This window comes from Triticum aestivum, chromosome 3D (assembly GCF_018294505.1).
Source record: "Triticum aestivum cultivar Chinese Spring chromosome 3D, IWGSC CS RefSeq v2.1, whole genome shotgun sequence".
Classification (NCBI taxonomy): domain Eukaryota; kingdom Viridiplantae; phylum Streptophyta; class Magnoliopsida; order Poales; family Poaceae; genus Triticum; species Triticum aestivum.
Window position 1 is genome coordinate 552,131,041 of NC_057802.1, and position 16,689 is coordinate 552,147,729.

At 48.7% G+C, this 16,689-nt stretch overlaps 1 pseudogene; it reads left to right on the plus strand.

Moving 5' to 3' along the window:
* The first annotated feature begins 1,000 nt into the window (after positions 1-1,000).
* On the plus strand, positions 1,001-16,284 carry LOC123080429 (chitinase CLP-like; annotated as a pseudogene).
* The last annotated feature ends 405 nt before the right edge of the window (positions 16,285-16,689 follow it).

Here is a 16,689-nt window from a genome sequence, read left to right on the forward strand (position 1 = left end):
CTGGCGGCGGTGAGGCGGGGGGGGGGGGACGGGGGAAGGCGGCTCGGCGGCTGGGGTTGCGTCGCCGCCCGCGTCGCCCCAGGCGGAGCAAAGCAGGGGCCTTTTTTCTTCCGTAGTATAATGGTAGAGTGTTACTGCTGAACAAAACCTTTGACCTGTCCCGAGACGTGCCACGCCTGCATGCCGGGCCAGCGGCGTGGCACTTGCCATGTCACACGCGCGTATCCTGATCAGCGCATCTCCGATGTCGAGCCTTAAAAAGGACACAATATTTGTCCACAGACCGTATATGGGAGCCGGTTATCCAACACTAACCTAAAAAGATCAGCTAACATATTCGTATAGTTTACATTGAAGAAAAATGATAACGAAACATGAACGGGTGGATCAGATCGTGGGAGGAAGAAGGCAGTTGGGAGGTGGAAGACGACGTGTGAGCCGTTGGATGAAGATCCGATGACAGAAAAAAGAAGTGACCGATGCTTGATATATTTTCAGGTACTTGACAATTTAGTCGGTCCCCAACAACAAGGTAAATCATCAGTGTTGATCAGTTTAGCTAGGTTTCTGTGACGGGCATGGCCTCTTGGGCTTAACTGGTCAGTCTTCTGTGTTCTCGCGGCTCATGCACTTCTTCCAGAGCTCACCGGGGACAAGTAGCAAGCTCGGGGCCGGTAATCTGCCGGATCTCTCCATGACCGGGTGCGGAGCCTGCACTGCAGCTTGGACGCCTAGCTCGAGCAAACGCACGAGGTGGACGTGGCTAGGTCGACACTGCTAGTGCCAGTCGCCGCTGGAATCTCGATGGCGTTGGTCGACGCGATTCGTCTATGTCTTGTGTCCCTCCCCCACTCGCCCTACCCAGACACCCAAGCATACAGTGAGTCAACCCCGCTCTTCCTGCTCATCCTCTTCTTCTGCGACTATATAAACGCAACCGCGCCGATGACCAAAACCCAAATCCATCGGCACGTAGATAAATCAGTCAGTCAATTACTCCATGCAAGCTCGTGGCATGTCGCAGCAGCGCCGCCGCCGCTGCGTTACTGGCACTGGCGGTGCTGCTGGGGGCGTCGCAGCCCGACGCGGCGGCTCAAGGTACGGCCTAGCGGCCCCTCGTGGCGCGTGTCAACAAGGACGCCTCCACCTCCCTCTACACCATCGCCATCAAGGACGGAGGGGGGCCGCTCCTCCTCGACCTCGCCGGCCCGATGCTCTGGGTCGCCAACTGCCCCTGCACGCACTGGGCCATCGGGTGCGGCGGCAGCGACTGCAACGGCATCCGCAATATGTTCACCCCGGATGTCTGCGATAGTGCGAAATGGCCGGCGCAGGGGCAGGGCCCGTGCGTCTACACCGCCTTGCCGTACAACCCAGTCGACGGGCGTCGCGTCGCCGCCCAAGCCACCACCATCTCAATCGCCGCCAACGCCACGGACGGCAAGAACCCGCTCTTCCCGGCCACCTTCCCCGTCGTCGCGTCCTGCGCGCCGGGGGAGTTCTTGGCCTCGCTCCCGGCGGACGTGGCCGGCGTCGCGGGGCTCGCGAGGCTGCTTAACTCTTTGCCGTTGCAGGTCGCCCAGTGGTACCGCCTGAAGCAACAGTTCGCGCTGTGCCTGCCCAGGGGCGGGGACGGCGGCCATTTCCAGCTGCTGGCCGCGCCAACCGTGGAGCTCGCCGACAGCCTCCGCAAGAACCCTCTCCCGTTCCTCTTCAACCCCAAAAACCGCGCCTACTACTTTACCATCACTGGCATCGCCGTGAACCAGCAGCGCGTGCCCACGCCGTCCGGCGGAGTTAATTGCAAGGCACTACCACACTTCGGCACGTTGTGACGAATCAGTACCAGTAGTCATTTTTTTGCCATGCAGTGCCAATTCTAAGCCTAAGTGTTGCAAAACGGTCTGACAGCCGTATAAGCTCGTATTGACCACGTATCTGACCGACCCGGCCCACTTGTCAGGTGCCACGGTGGCCTACCCGCGCGCACCCGCACCCGCTCAGTAACTCCATGTAGCCGGGTCCGGTCGAACCCAACCGGAGCCAGCCGCACTCTGTCACTCTCCTCGCCTCATCGCCCTCGTCTCTCCAGCCGCCGCTGCCGCCGCTCGCCGCGCAGACCGCCGCGTCCGCCACCGCCGCCGCGCCATGGTCTTCGAGGATGAGAGCAGCGACGACTTGTCCGGCCTGCAGATCTCCTCCGACGACGACGGGATGCATTACCAGGTCAGTGGTAGAGCTAGGGTTAGGGTTAGGTGATTTGGGGATTTGCGGATTTGATGATCTGGTTTTCTGATTTGAGGATTTGCTCTCTGTAGATTCCTGCTAGCATTGAAGACCAAGACTACAATGGCTTGGAGAATGCACCAGAGGGGCTCTGCGTGGAGCATCGGCTGCCAACTGAGCGCCGTGTAGCTTTTGAATCATTTGAGACGGGCAGGAGGTTTCTAGTTTCTGCTCAACCTGTAAGATTCATGCTCTATTTATGTTCACTGTAATATAGTTGTAATATAGTTACTAGTACTGATGATGAAGCACATAGTTTACTACTTAGTAGTTTTGATGCTTCTAGTACTGATGCTCACTGCAATAGCTTAGTTGGCTTTGTTCACTGTAATATATTTATGGTTTAGTTATTTATTAGTAGTTCTGATGATTATGGTTTTGATGCTTATGTTCACTGTAATATGTATATGGGCAGCAGCTTAGTTGGCTGTGTTCACTAGTACTGATGATGAAGCAAATTGTTAGTTGATTGAGGCAGTGTAGTTGCTAAATTTTAATTGAGGCAGTATAGGTTGCAGTTGAAGTAGCATTGTTTAGTTGGCCACATGTATAGGTTGTAGTTCTGCAGTTGTTAGTTCATTTTTTTAAAGTGCCCTTTCATAATGGTAATTCTTCAGAGAGTAACAATATAAGTGTTTGCTATATTGCAGGAAGCTGTCAATTGTGGTTTCCTTGCTTGGGTTGACCCAGAGTGGCCTCCCACAATGCAAAATGCATTGTTGAAGCTTTGGGAAATGTTTGAAGACAGCAGGACTGCTAGGAGGAAGGATAACCTGGAAAGTTCACTTACTATCCACCACCTTAAAGAAGAGAAAAGGAATCTAGATGCCAACTATGACAAACTAGTTGAAGATGTCCATCAACTTCTCAGTGCCCAGGAGGACAGGGTGTTGGATTTCAGCTCTCTGCAAGCTAAGGAGAAGAGAGATGAGAGAGCCAGTGCATCAGTTCTGGCTGCCATGAAGAATGAGATGGAGAAGAAAGAGGCAGAGAACTTCAAGATGGAAGAGAAGTACAAAGTGCCGATGAACCTGGTAGAAGCTCAAGGCACTGTCATTAGGAACATGACGATGAATCATTTGAAAGAGAAGGAAAAGCTAGCTGAAGGCAACAACAATTTAAAGATCCAGGTTGATGAGCTCACCAAGTCTTTGGAAAAAGTCACACAAGAGAATGTGCAGTTGAACCTTCACATGTCTGATCTCAAGAGGGGACATGAGAATCTGCTAAAACACATGGATGAGGTAAAGCTCCAGCTTGCTGTTGAGTTGAAGTCACTGGAGAAGAGCAAAGAGGAGTTGAAGTTGATCCATGACATCTTGAAGGAATGAGGTAGATGAAGATGATCTGGGTAGATGAAGCAGAGCATACCTATCATGATATAAGTTGCTTTGATAGAAGGCTTTGCTAATCTTTTGTGAAGGGTGGTTTAGTTAAGTGTAATGTATGGATGTAGTAGTTGTGAACAATGTTGAACTCCACTGTGCTATGGTCTTTAGCTAATGTTGTAAGAATCTAGTAATTATGGCTGTAAGAATCTATGGTTATGTTGAACTCCAGTATGTATGCTATGTTATTTAGATAATGCTCAAATTATATCTCCTCTTGAACCTCTGGCCAAATGCTCAAGTTAGATGGCTCAAGTTAGATGGCCAAATGCTCAAAAAAGCGCACATTAGAGCAACACAAACGCTGACGTGGCCACTGTCAACAGGGATTGCACTGAGTGGTGGCCCTGGTTATTAAAGCAATGCGCGGGGCGAACAGGAAACAGTTGAGTGAAACAGTTTGTGCATTTGGGGGAAACAACAGCTCCATCAAAATCCAGTTCAAAAAAGCATCTTCAAAATGATCACTGAGACACATAACTACAAACTTTCTCAACATAACAAAAGCAAACTTGTTCAACCACATAACTACAAACTGAGACACATAATAGCACAAGCACAAGCACAAGCAACTCATTGTCCCCAGTAGTAGGGGTCATCCCAATGCTCCTCCGCCTCTCGCCATTGCTTGAAATCTTCTCTGGTGGTTTCGATTTTCTTCCATGCCTCGTAGGTGACGTACGCATCTTTCGCTGCATACTCGATGAGGTACTTTGGCAGTGGGCTGATCCCCCATAGTTTGTGGTCCTCTTCATTGTTGATCTTCTGCTTCATTTTCTTGTAGGATGGGTGGATGAGGCTGGCTGCAAACTCAGCCAAAGACTGCCACCTCTTTCCATTGTTTGGAACTCTCCATTGGCGCTGCATGTCGACGAACTTGTCGGGGTTGATCTCCAAACCAGACAACTTCAGCTTCTCCTTGTCACCTCCAATGCAAAAGCCAACAAAGGTGTACAGCTCCTTCTCCAGCAGGAGCGGGCGGAGTTCCTTGGGCGTGCATCAAATTAATCTGGTGCATCAAATTCATCTACTTCAGAAACTACACTAGTACAGCCAGTTCAGAAACTTCAGAACTTCAGAACTAGTATTGCATCTACTTCAGAACTATTGCATCTACTTCAGAAACTTCAGAAACTTCAGAACTTCAGAAACTTCAGAACTACAGAAACTTCAGAAACTTCAGAACTACAGAAACTTCAGAAACTACTAATTAGATAGAAACTTCAGAACTTCAGAAACTTCAGAACTGGATGTTTTTACCATTTGGTTGCCGCGGTGATGTGGTATACCAGGCAGAGATCCTCCACGCATAACTGCAGAACTGCAGCCATTTGCGGAGGTTCGTCTTCGCTGGTATAATCGACATCAACGCCGATCGACCGAGGAAGCATGCCACCGAGCCCCTTCCTGATCTCGCGGATCCTCTTGTTGGCTTCGTCTGGATTGCTGGTGCATATGACATCCAGCGGCTCCTTCAGGTGGGTATCAACCTTGAGCGGCACGGTGTAGTCCAGCTTCTGCCCGGGGACCGGAACGTCGTCGTCGACCACCATCGGCTCCTTGCCAGACGCCTCACCACGGTGATGCTTGGCAGACGGAGGGGAGTTGCTCCACGATGCCTCCGCCATTCGCTTGGCAGACGGAGGGGAGTTGCTCCACGATTCCTCCGCCATTGCCCTCCTGGCCAGCGATGGCGGGCTTGAGATAGAGCAGAGGGGAGTTGCTTGATGGTGGAGGCATAGGGAGGCAGATGGAGCGGCAATGGAATGAGGAGGGAGGCAGAGGGAGGCAGAGGGAGGACGATGGAGCGGCAATGGAATGAAGAAAACCCAAACTCCCTCTGCATCGTGGGGAGTTGCTAGTGAGGGGAGACATGGGGCGCACGGTTGCTTCGAAAACTCAAACGTCCCCGGCCCTTTGGTTTCTCGCAAGTGTCCAAACCCCGGCCTTCTCCTGTCTCTGACAAAAAAGAGCCATATTTTGCACCAAAACAGCACCAAAACAACATTCCTTGATGACTCCAAAACAGCACCAAAACAGCACCAAAACAACATTCCTTGATGACTCAGTGCTGCTAGGGCAAGTGTGTTCCAGCCTCATTTTCTTAATAGCAAAAGTCTTCTCCCCTTTGATAACTGCAGCAACTATGCAAAACTGGCAGTGCTCTTGCTTACAACAGGCAATGATCCTTTGGTCTGAATTCCTGTGATGTTAGAAATATGCCCTAGAGGCAATAATAAATTGGTTATTATTATATTTCCTTGTTCATGATAATCGTTTATTATCCATGCTAGAATTGTATTGATAGGAAACTCAGATACATGTGTGGATACATAGACAACACCATGTCCCTAGTAAGCCTCTAGTTGACTAGCTCGTTGATCAATAGATGGTTACGGTTTCCTGACCATGGACATTGGATGTCGTTGATAACGGGATCACATCATTAGGAGAATGATGTGATGGACAAGACCCAATCCTAAGCCTAGCACAAGATCGTGTAGTTCGTTTGCTAAGAGCTTTTCTAATGTCAAGTATCATTTCCTTAGACCATGAGATTGTGCAACTCCCGGATACCGTAGGAATGCTTTGGGTGTACCAAACGTCACAACGTAACTGGGTGGCTATAAAGGTGCACTACAGGTATCTCCGAAAGTGTCTGTTGGGTTGGCACGAATCGAGACTGGGATTTGTCACTCCGTGTAAACGGAGAGGTATCTCTGGGCCCACTCGATAGGACATCATCATAATGTGCACAATGTGACCAAGGAGTTGATCACGGGATGATGTGTTACGGAACGAGTAAAGAGACTTGCCAGTAACGAGATTGAACAAGGTATCGGGATACCGACGATCCAATCTCGGGCAAGTAACATACCGATTGACAAAGGGAATTGTATATGGGATTGATTGAATCCCCGACATCGTGGTTCATCCGATGAGATCATCGTGGAACATGTGGGAGCCAACATGGGTATCCAGATCCCGCTGTTGGTTATTGGCCGGAGAACGTCTCGGTCATGTCTGCATGGTTCCCGAACCCGTAGGGTCTAAACACTTAAGGTTCGATGACGCTAGGGTTATAGGGAATAGATATACCTGGTTACCGAATGTTGTTCGGAGTCCCGGATGAGATCCCGGATGTCACGAGGAGTTCCGGAATGGTCCGGAGGTAAAGATTTATATATGGGAAGTCCTGTTTTGGTCACCGGAAAAGTTTCGGGTGCTATCGGTAACGTACCGGGACCACCGGGATGGTCCCGGGGGTCCACCAGGTGGGGCCACCGGCCCAGAGGGCTGCGTGGGCCAAGTGTGGGAAGGGACCAGCCCCTAGGTGGGCTGGTGCGCCTCCCACAAGGGGCCCAGGGCGCAGGAAGGGGGGGAAGGGGGAAACCCTAGGCTCAGATGGGCCTAAGGCCCACCTAGTGCTGCGCCCCCCCCCCCTCTCCCCCCTTGGCCGCCCCCCTAGATGGATCTAGGGCTGGCCGCACCCCTTGGGGGGAAACCCTAGATGGGGGCGCAGCCCCTCCCCCTCCCCTATATATAGTGGGGGTTTGGGGGCTGCCAAACACATGAGAACATCTCCCTCATAGCGCAGCCCTACCCCTCTCCCTCCTCGTCTCTCGCAGTGCTTGGCGAAGCCCTGCTGGAGTACCGCGCTCCTCCACCACCACCACGCCGTCGTGCTGCTGCTGGACGGAGTCTTCCCCAACCTCTCCCTCTCTCCTGGCTGGATCAAGGCGTGGGAGACGTCACCGGGCTGCACGTGTGTTGAACGCGGAGGCGCCGTGGTTCGGCGCTTAGATCGGAATCAACCGCGATCTGAATCGCTACGAGTATGACTCCTTCATCCGCGTTCTTGCAACGCTTCCGCATCGCGATCTACAATGGTATGTAGATGCACTCCCCTTCCCCTCATTGCTAGATTACTCCATAGATTGATCTTGGTGATGCATAGAAAATTTTGAATTTCTGCTACGTTCCCCAACAGTGGCATCATGAGCTAGGTCTATGCGTAGTTTCTATGCACGAGTATAACACAAAGTAGTTGTGGGCGTCGATTTTGTCAATTTACTTGCCGTTACTAGTCTTATCTTGATTCGGCGGCATCGTGGGATGAAGCGGCCCGGACCGACCTTACACGTACTCTTACGTGAGACAGGTTCCACCGACTGACATGCACTAGTTGCATAAGGTGGCTAGCGGGTGTCTGTCTCTCCCACTTTAGTCGGATCGGATTCGATGAAAAGGGTCCTTATGAAGGGTAAATAGAAATTGGCATATCACGTTGTGGCTTTTGCGTAGGTAAGAAACGTTCTTGCTAGAAACCCATAGCAGCCACGTAAAACATGCAACAACAATTAGAGGACGTCTAACTTGTTTTTGCAGGGTATGCTATGTGATGTGATATGGCCAAAAGGATGTGATGAATGATATATGTGATGTATGAGATTGATCATGTTCTTGTAATAGGAATCACGACTTGCATGTCGATGAGTATGACAGCCGGCAGGAGCCATAGGAGTTGTCTTAATTTATTGTATGACCTGCGTGTCAATGCAAACGCCATGTAATTACTTTACTTTATTGCTCACCGTTAGCCATAGTAGTAGAAGTAATAGTTGGCGAGACAACTTCATGAAGACACGATGATGGAGATCATGATGATGGAGATCATGGTGTCATGCCGGTGACAAAGGTAATCATGCCGCGCCTCGAAGATGGAGATCAAAAGGCGCAAGATGATATTGGCCATATCATGTCACCTTATGATTTGCATGTGATGTTTGTCATGTTTACGTCTTATTTGCTTAGAACGACGGTAGCATAAATAAGATGATCCCTCACTAAAATTTCAAGAGACGTGTTCCCCCTAACTGTGCACCGTTGCGAAGGTTCGTTGTTTCGAAGCACCACGTGATGATCGGGTGTAATAGATTCTAACGTTCGAATACAACGGGTGTTGACGAGCCTAGCATGTACAGACATGGCCTCAGAACACATGTGAAACACTTAGGTTGACTTGACGAGCCTAGCATGTACAGACATGGCCTCGGAACACAAGAGACCGAAAGGTCGAACATGAGTCGTATAGTAGATACGATCAACATGGAGATGTTCACCGATGATGACTAGTCCGTCTCACGTGATGATCGGACACGGCCTAGTTTGACTCGGATCATGTATCACTTAGATGACTAGAGGGATGTCTATCTGAGTGGGAGTTCATTAATCAGATGAACTTAATTATCATGAACATAGTCAAAAGGTCTTTGCAAATTATGTCATAGCTTACGCTTTAGTTCTACTATTTGAGATATGTTCCTAGAGAAAATTTAGTTGAAAGTTGGTAGTAGCAATTATGCGGACTGGGTCCGTGAACTGAGGATTGTCCTCATTGCTGCACAGAAGGCTTATGTCCTTAATGCACCGCTCGGTGTGCTGAACCTCAGCGTCATACACGTTTTGATGACTACGTGATAGTTCAGTGCGTAATGCTAACGGCTTAGAATTGTGGCACCAAAGACGTTTTGAAACGTCACAGAACATATGAGATGTTCCGAAGACTGAAATTGGGATTTCAGACTAGTGCCCACGTCAAGAGGTATGAGACCCCTGACAAGTTTCTTAAGCTTGCAAACTAAGGGAGAAAAGCTCAATCGTTGAGCATGTGCTCAGATTGTCTGAGTACTACAATCACTTGAATCGAGTGGGAGTTAATCTTCCATATGAGATAGTGATGGTTCTCCATAGTCACTGCCACCAAGCTATTAGAGCTTCGTGATGAACTATAACATATCGGGGATAGACATGATGATCCTTGAGAAACTCGCGATGTTTGACACCGCGAAAGTAGAAATCAAGTAGGAGCATCAATTGTTGATGGTTAGTAAAACCACTAGTTTCTAGAAGGGCAAGGGCAAGAAGGGATACTTCATGAAACGGCAAATCAGTTGCTGCTCTAGTGAAGAAACCCAAGGTTGAACCTAAACCCGAGACTAAGTGCTTCTGAAATGAGGGGAACGGTCACTGAAGCAGAACTACCCTAGATACTTCGTAGATGAGAAGGCTGGTAAGGTCGACAGAAGTATATTGGATATACATTATATGAATGTGTACTTTACTAGTACTCCTAGCAGCACCAGGGTATTAGATACCGGTTCGGTTGCTAAGTGTTAGTAACTCGAAATAAAAGCTGCGGAATAAACGGATACTAGCTAAAGGTGAGATGACGATATGTGTTGGAAGTGTTTCCAAGGTTGATGTGATCAAGCATCGCATGCTCCCTCTACCATCGAGATTGGTGTTTGCGTTGAGCATAAACATGATTGGATTATGTTTATCGCAATACGGTTATTCATTTAAGGAGAATAATGGTTACTCTGTCTATTTGAATAATACCTTCAATGGGCTTGCACCTAAAATGAATGGTTTATTGAATCTCGATCGTAGTGATACACATGTTCATGCCAAAAGATATAAAATAGTAATGATAGTACCACATACTTGTGGCACTGCCATTTGAGTCATATTGGTATAGAACGCATGAAGAAGCTCCATGTAGATGGATCTTTGGACTCACTCGTTTTTGAAAAGATTGAGACATGTGAACCATGTCTATTGGTATATATGCGTGAAGAAACTCCATGCAGATGGATCGTTTGGACTCACTTGATTTTGAATCACTTGAGACATGCAAATCATACCACATGGGCAAGATGACTGAAAAGCCTCGTTTTCAGTAAGATGGAACAAGAGAGCAACTTGTTGGAAGTAATACATTTGATGTGTGCAGTCCAATGAGTGCTGAGGCACGCAGTGGATATCGATATGTTCTTACTTCACAGATGATTTGAGTAGATGTTGAGAATATTTACTTGATGAAACACAAGTCTGAATTATTGAAAGGTTCAAGTAATTTCAGAGTGAAGTTGAAGATCGTCGTGACAAGAGGATAAAATGTCTATGATATGATCATAGAGATATCTGAGTTACGAGTTTGGCACACAATTAAGACATTGTGGAAAGTGTTTCACAATTAATACCGCCTGGAACACCACAGTGTGATGGTGTGTCCGAACATCATAACTGCACCCTATTGGATATGGTGCATACCATGATGTCTCTTATCGAATTACCACTATCGTTTATGGGTTAGGCATTAGAGACAACCGCATTCACTTTAAAAGGGCACCACGCAATTCCGTTGAGACGACACCGTTTAGAGAAACCTAAGTTGTCGTTTCTTAAAAGTTTGGGGCTGCGATGCTTATGTGAAAAAGTTTCAGGCTGATAAGCTCGAACCCAAAGCGGATAAATGCATCTTCATAGAATACCCAAAACAGTTGGGTATACCTCCTATTTCAGATCTGGAAGCAAAAGTAATTGCTTCTAGAAACGGGTCCTTTCTCGAGGAAAAGTTTCTCTCGAAAGAATTGAGTGGGAGGATGGTGGAGACTTGATGAGGTTATTGAACCGTCACTTCAACTAGTGTGTAGCAGGGCACAGGAAGTTGTTCCTGTGGCACCTACACCAATTGAAGTGGAAGCTTATGATAGTGATCATGAAACTTCGGATCAAGTCACTACCAAACCTCGTAGGTCGACAAGGATATGTACTACTCCTGAGTGGTACGGTAATCCTGTCTTAGATATCATGTTGTTAGACAATACTGAACCTACGAGCTATGGAGAAGCGATGGTGGGCCCATATTCCGACAAATGGTTAGAAGCCATGAAATCCGAGATAGGATCCATGTATCAGAACAAAGCATGGACTTTGGTGAACTTGCCCGATGATCGGCAAGCCATTGAGATAAATGGATCTTTAAGAAGAAGACGGACGTGGACGGTAATGTTACCGTCTATGAAGCTCGACTTGTGGCAAAGAGTATTTTCACAAGTTCAAGGAGTTGACTACGATGAGATTTTCTCATCCGTAGCGATGCTTAAGTCCGTCGGAATCATGTTAGCATTAGCTGCATTTATGAAATCTGGCAGATGGATGTCAAAACAAGTTTCCTTACCAGTTTTCGTAAGGAAAGGTTGTATGTGATACAATCAGAAAGGTTTTGTCGATCCTAAGGATGCTAAAAGGTATGCTAGCTCCAGCGATCCTTCCATGGACTAGAGCAAGCATCTCGGAGTCAGAATATACGCTTTGATGGAGTGATCAAAGTTTTTGTGTTTATACAAAGTTTGTTAGAAACTTGTATTTACAATAAAGTGAGTGGGAGCGCTACAACATTTCTGATAAGTATATGTGAATGACATATTGTTGATCTGAAATGATGTAAAATTTCTAGAAAGCATAAAGGGTTGTTTGAAAGGAGTTTTTCAAAGGAAGACCTGGATAAAGCTACTTACATATTGGGCATCAAGATCTATAGAGATAGATCAAGACGCCTGATGATACTTTCAAAGAACGCACACCTTGACATGATTTTGAAAGAGTTCAAAATAGATCAGCAAAGAAGGAGTTCTTGGCTGTGTTACAAGGTGTGAGTATTGAGTAAGACTCAAGACCTGACCACGGCAGAAGAGAGAGAAAGGACGAAGGTCGTCCCCTATGCTTTAGACGTAGGCTCTACAGTATGCTATGCTGTGTACCGCACATGAAATGTGCCTTGCCATGAGTTGGTCAAGGGGTACAATAGTGATCCGGGAATGGATCACATGACAGCGGTCGAACTTATCCTTAGTATCTAGTGGACTAAGGAATTTTCTCGATTATGGAGGTGAAAAGGAGTTCGTCGTAAAGGGTTACGTCGATGCGAACTTTGACACTAATCCGGATAACTCTGAGTAGTAAACCGGATTCATATAGTAGAGCAGTTATTTGAGATGGCTCCAAGTAGCGCGTGGTAGCATCCACAAGATGACATAGATATTCGTAAAGCACACACGGATCTGAAAGGTTCAGACCCGTTGACTAATAACCTCTCTCACAAGCATAACATGATCAAACCAGAACTCATTGAGTGTTAATCACATAGTGATGTGAACTAGATTGTTGACTCTAGTAAACTCTTTGGATGTTGGTCACATGGTGATGTGACCAGTGAGTGTTAATCACATGGTGATGTGAACTAGATTATTGACTCTAGTGCAAGTGGGAGACTGTTGGAAATATGCCCTAGAGGCAATAATAAATTGGTTATTATTATATTTCCTTGTTCATGATAATCGTTTATTATCCATGCTAGAATTGTATTGATAGGAAACTCAGATACATGTGTGGATACATAGACAACACCATGTCCCTAGTAAGCCTCTAGTTGACTAGCTCGTTGATCAATAGATGGTTACGGTTTCCTGACCATGGACATTGGATGTCGTTGATAACGGGATCACATCATTAGGAGAATGATGTGATGGACAAGACCCAATCCTAAGCCTAGCACAAGATCGTGTAGTTCGTTTGCTAAGAGCTTTTCTAATGTCAAGTATCATTTCCTTAGACCATGAGATTGTGCAACTCCCGGATACCGTAGGAATGCTTTGGGTGTACCAAACGTCACAACGTAACTGGGTGGCTATAAAGGTGCACTACAGGTATCTCCGAAAGTGTCTGTTGGGTTGGCACGAATCGAGACTGGGATTTGTCACTCCGTGTAAACGGAGAGGTATCTCTGGGCCCACTCGTTAGGACATCATCATAATGTGCACAATGTGACCAAGGAGTTGATCACGGGATGATGTGTTACGGAACGAGTAAAGAGACTTGCCGGTAACGAGATTGAACAAGGTATCGGGATACCGACGATCGAATCTCGGGCAAGTAACATACCGATTGACAAAGGGAATTGTATATGGGATTGATTGAATCCCCGACATCGTGGTTCATCCGATGAGATCATCGTGGAACATGTGGGAGCCAACATGGGTATCCAGATCCCGCTGTTGGTTATTGGCCGGAGAACGTCTCGGTCATGTCTGCATGGTTCCCGAACCCGTAGGGTCTACACACTTAAGGTTCGATGACACTAGGGTTATAGGGAATAGATATACGTGGTTACCGAATGTTGTTCGGAGTCCCAGATGAGATCCCGGACGTCACGAGGAGTTCTGGAATGGTCCGGAGGTAAAGATTTATATATGGGAAATCCTGTTTTGGTCACCGGAAAAGTTTCGGGTGTTATCGGTAACGTACCGGGACCACCGGGATGGTCCTGGGGGTCCACCAGGTGGGGCCACCGGCCCCAGAGGGCTGCGTGGGCCAAGTGTGGGAAGGGACCAGCCCCTAGGTGGGCTGGTGCGCCTCCCACAAGGGGCCCAGGGCGCAGGAAGGGGGGGAAGGGGGAAACCCTAGGCTCAGATGGGCCTAAGGCCCACCTAGTGGTGCGCCCCCCCCCCTCTCCCCCCTTGGCCGCCCCCTAGATGGATCTAGGGCTGGCCGCACCCCTTGGGGGGAAACCCTAGATGGGGGCGCAGCCCCTCCCACTCCCCTATATATAGTGGGGGTTTTGGGGCTGCCAAACACATGAGAACATCTCCCTCATAGCGCAGCCCTACCCCTCTCCCTCCTCGTCTCTCGCAGTGCTTGGCGAAGCCCTGCTGGAGTACCGCGCTCCTCCACCACCACCACGCCGTCGTGCTGCTGCTGGACGGAGTCTTCCCCAACCTCTCCCTCTCTCCTTGCTGGATCAAGGCGTGGGAGACGTCACCGGGCTGCACGTGTGTTGAACGCGGAGGCGCCGTGGTTCGGCGCTTAGATCGGAATCAACCGCGATCTGAATCGCTACGAGTACGACTCCTTCATCCGCGTTCTTGCAACGCTTCCGCATCGCGATCTACAATGGTATGTAGATGCACTCCCCTTTCCCTCGTTGCTAGATTACTCCATAGATTGATCTTGGTGATGCGTAGAAAATTTTGAATTTCTGCTACGTTCCCCAACATGTGATACCTGAAGTCTCTGGCCTGTGTGATGTGCAAGCTCAACAAACCTGTGATACCTTTATGCTCTCTTGTGTGCACTGACTATGAAAAACAACACCTTGTTGATCAACAGCAAGAACTGCTGGCTCACTAAGATCATACACAACAGGTGGTCTATACAATATAGTTGCTAAATTTTCTTTTCTCCTCTGACAGACATTGCTGTAGTTTGATCTCACTAAATCTGCTTCTATCTGACATACAAAAGGTGCTGTTGCCCTCACTAGCAAATTCAAAACTAAACTATGCTCATATTCCTTCTTAAGTTGCTGCAGTTTGATGTTTGTGTCAATTAACTCTAACCCATGCTCTCTTTCCTCTCCTCTGCCTAAATTCTTCATGTGATACAGTTCATCAGAGAAAGAATAACCTTGTGTGTGCATCAGTGTATATAAGTTCAGAAATGTAACATCTGAACTGCATATCTTCCTATCCAGATTGTGTTGTGCATCAAAATGAATCCGAACATCCCAAACAGCATCATCCAAACTACAATTGACAGCACAAATTTATACTGTCATGAGCAACACTAACCCTAGCACCCTGTTTTGGAATATGCAGAAAGAAGCAGAAGCAGAGAAGAGAACGACTTACAGCACGCCGCCAGCAGCTCCACTGGTCCACTGATGGCTACTGGTAGGGTGGGCCACCCATATCTCTGCCAGCTTCACCCTGTCCTCCATTGACAGCGCGGCCTCCTCCTCCAAATCCGCGTCGTCTGCACTGGAGTAGTATGAACTGGAGTCGTCGACGTCGTCCAGACCTAAGTGGTCATCGGGGCCGAGGCCAGGAAGGTCCCCGTACCCGCCCGCGCCGTCGACGCCGCCGGGAGTCACCGCCGCCATCGCCTGAGAGGGGAGAGGGAGACGAGGGCGGGGGGGGGGGGGGGGGGGGAGGAAACCAGGGTTCGTCGCGTACGGGTTCGACCAGACCGGACAAGTGGGCCGGGTCGGTGACCGCGCGGGTGCGGGTGCGGGTGCGCGTGGGTATGCCACCGTGGCACCTGACAAGTGGGCCGGGTCGGTCAGATACGTGGTCAATACAAGCTTATACGGCTATCAGACCGTTTTGCAACACTTAGGCTTAGAGTTGGCACTGCATGGCAAAAAAAATGGCTACTGGTACTGATTCGTCACAACGTGCCGAAGTGTGGTAGTGCCTTGCAATTAACTCCGTCCGGCGCCTTCGACATGGAAAGGAGAGGCCAGGGCGGCGCCGCCTTCAGCACCGTCACGCCCTACACCGCGCTCCGCTGGGACATCTACTGGCCGCTCCGCAACGCGTTCGACGCGGCCACGAGCGGCATCGCGCACGAGGACAAGGTGGCGCCGTTCGACATGTGCTACCAGGCGTCGGAGCTCGCCATGACCAGCGTGGGCTATGCCGTGGCCAACATCGACCTGATGCTGGACGGAGGCCAGAACTGGACACTGCCGGGCGCCAGCTCGCTCGTGCAGGTGAACGACCGGACGGTGTGCTTCGCGTTCGTTCAGACGGATTCGCCGGTGCCGGCACATGCTGAGTCGCCGGCGGTGATCCTCGGGGGGCACCAGTTGGAGGACAACCTGCTTATGTTTGATCTGGTGAAGGACACGTTCGCGTTCAGTGGGCTGCTCCTCGGCATCGGCACTACCTGCAGCAACTTCGACTTCATCATGGGGAGTTCTTAGAAGAGTGTCACTGATCTTGCGAGTCGAGCTAGCGCCGGAGTGCCACCGTCTGTACTCGAGTACGGTTTCGTTTTAATATTACTAGCGTACTAGTGTTGTGTTAGAAACGAGAATAAAGTAATATATCGTCAAGGATTTGAGATTTTACATGGATATACATTATGTTCTATGAATTTTTGCGCCTAATTCTCACGCCCGGTCCTAAGATTTCGGTGGCCCGGGACAAAATTAGAACATGGGCCTAACAAGGGTGGACCCACATTCATGAGAGTGGGTGCCTAGGACCCCAACGAAAATATAAAATTCACTCATTCTACATAATTTCTTTGTATTCATGAAAAATAATATATCAAAACTAGATGATTTTTTCCAAAAGGTACTCCCACTCCTATAGTTTGCACCCAC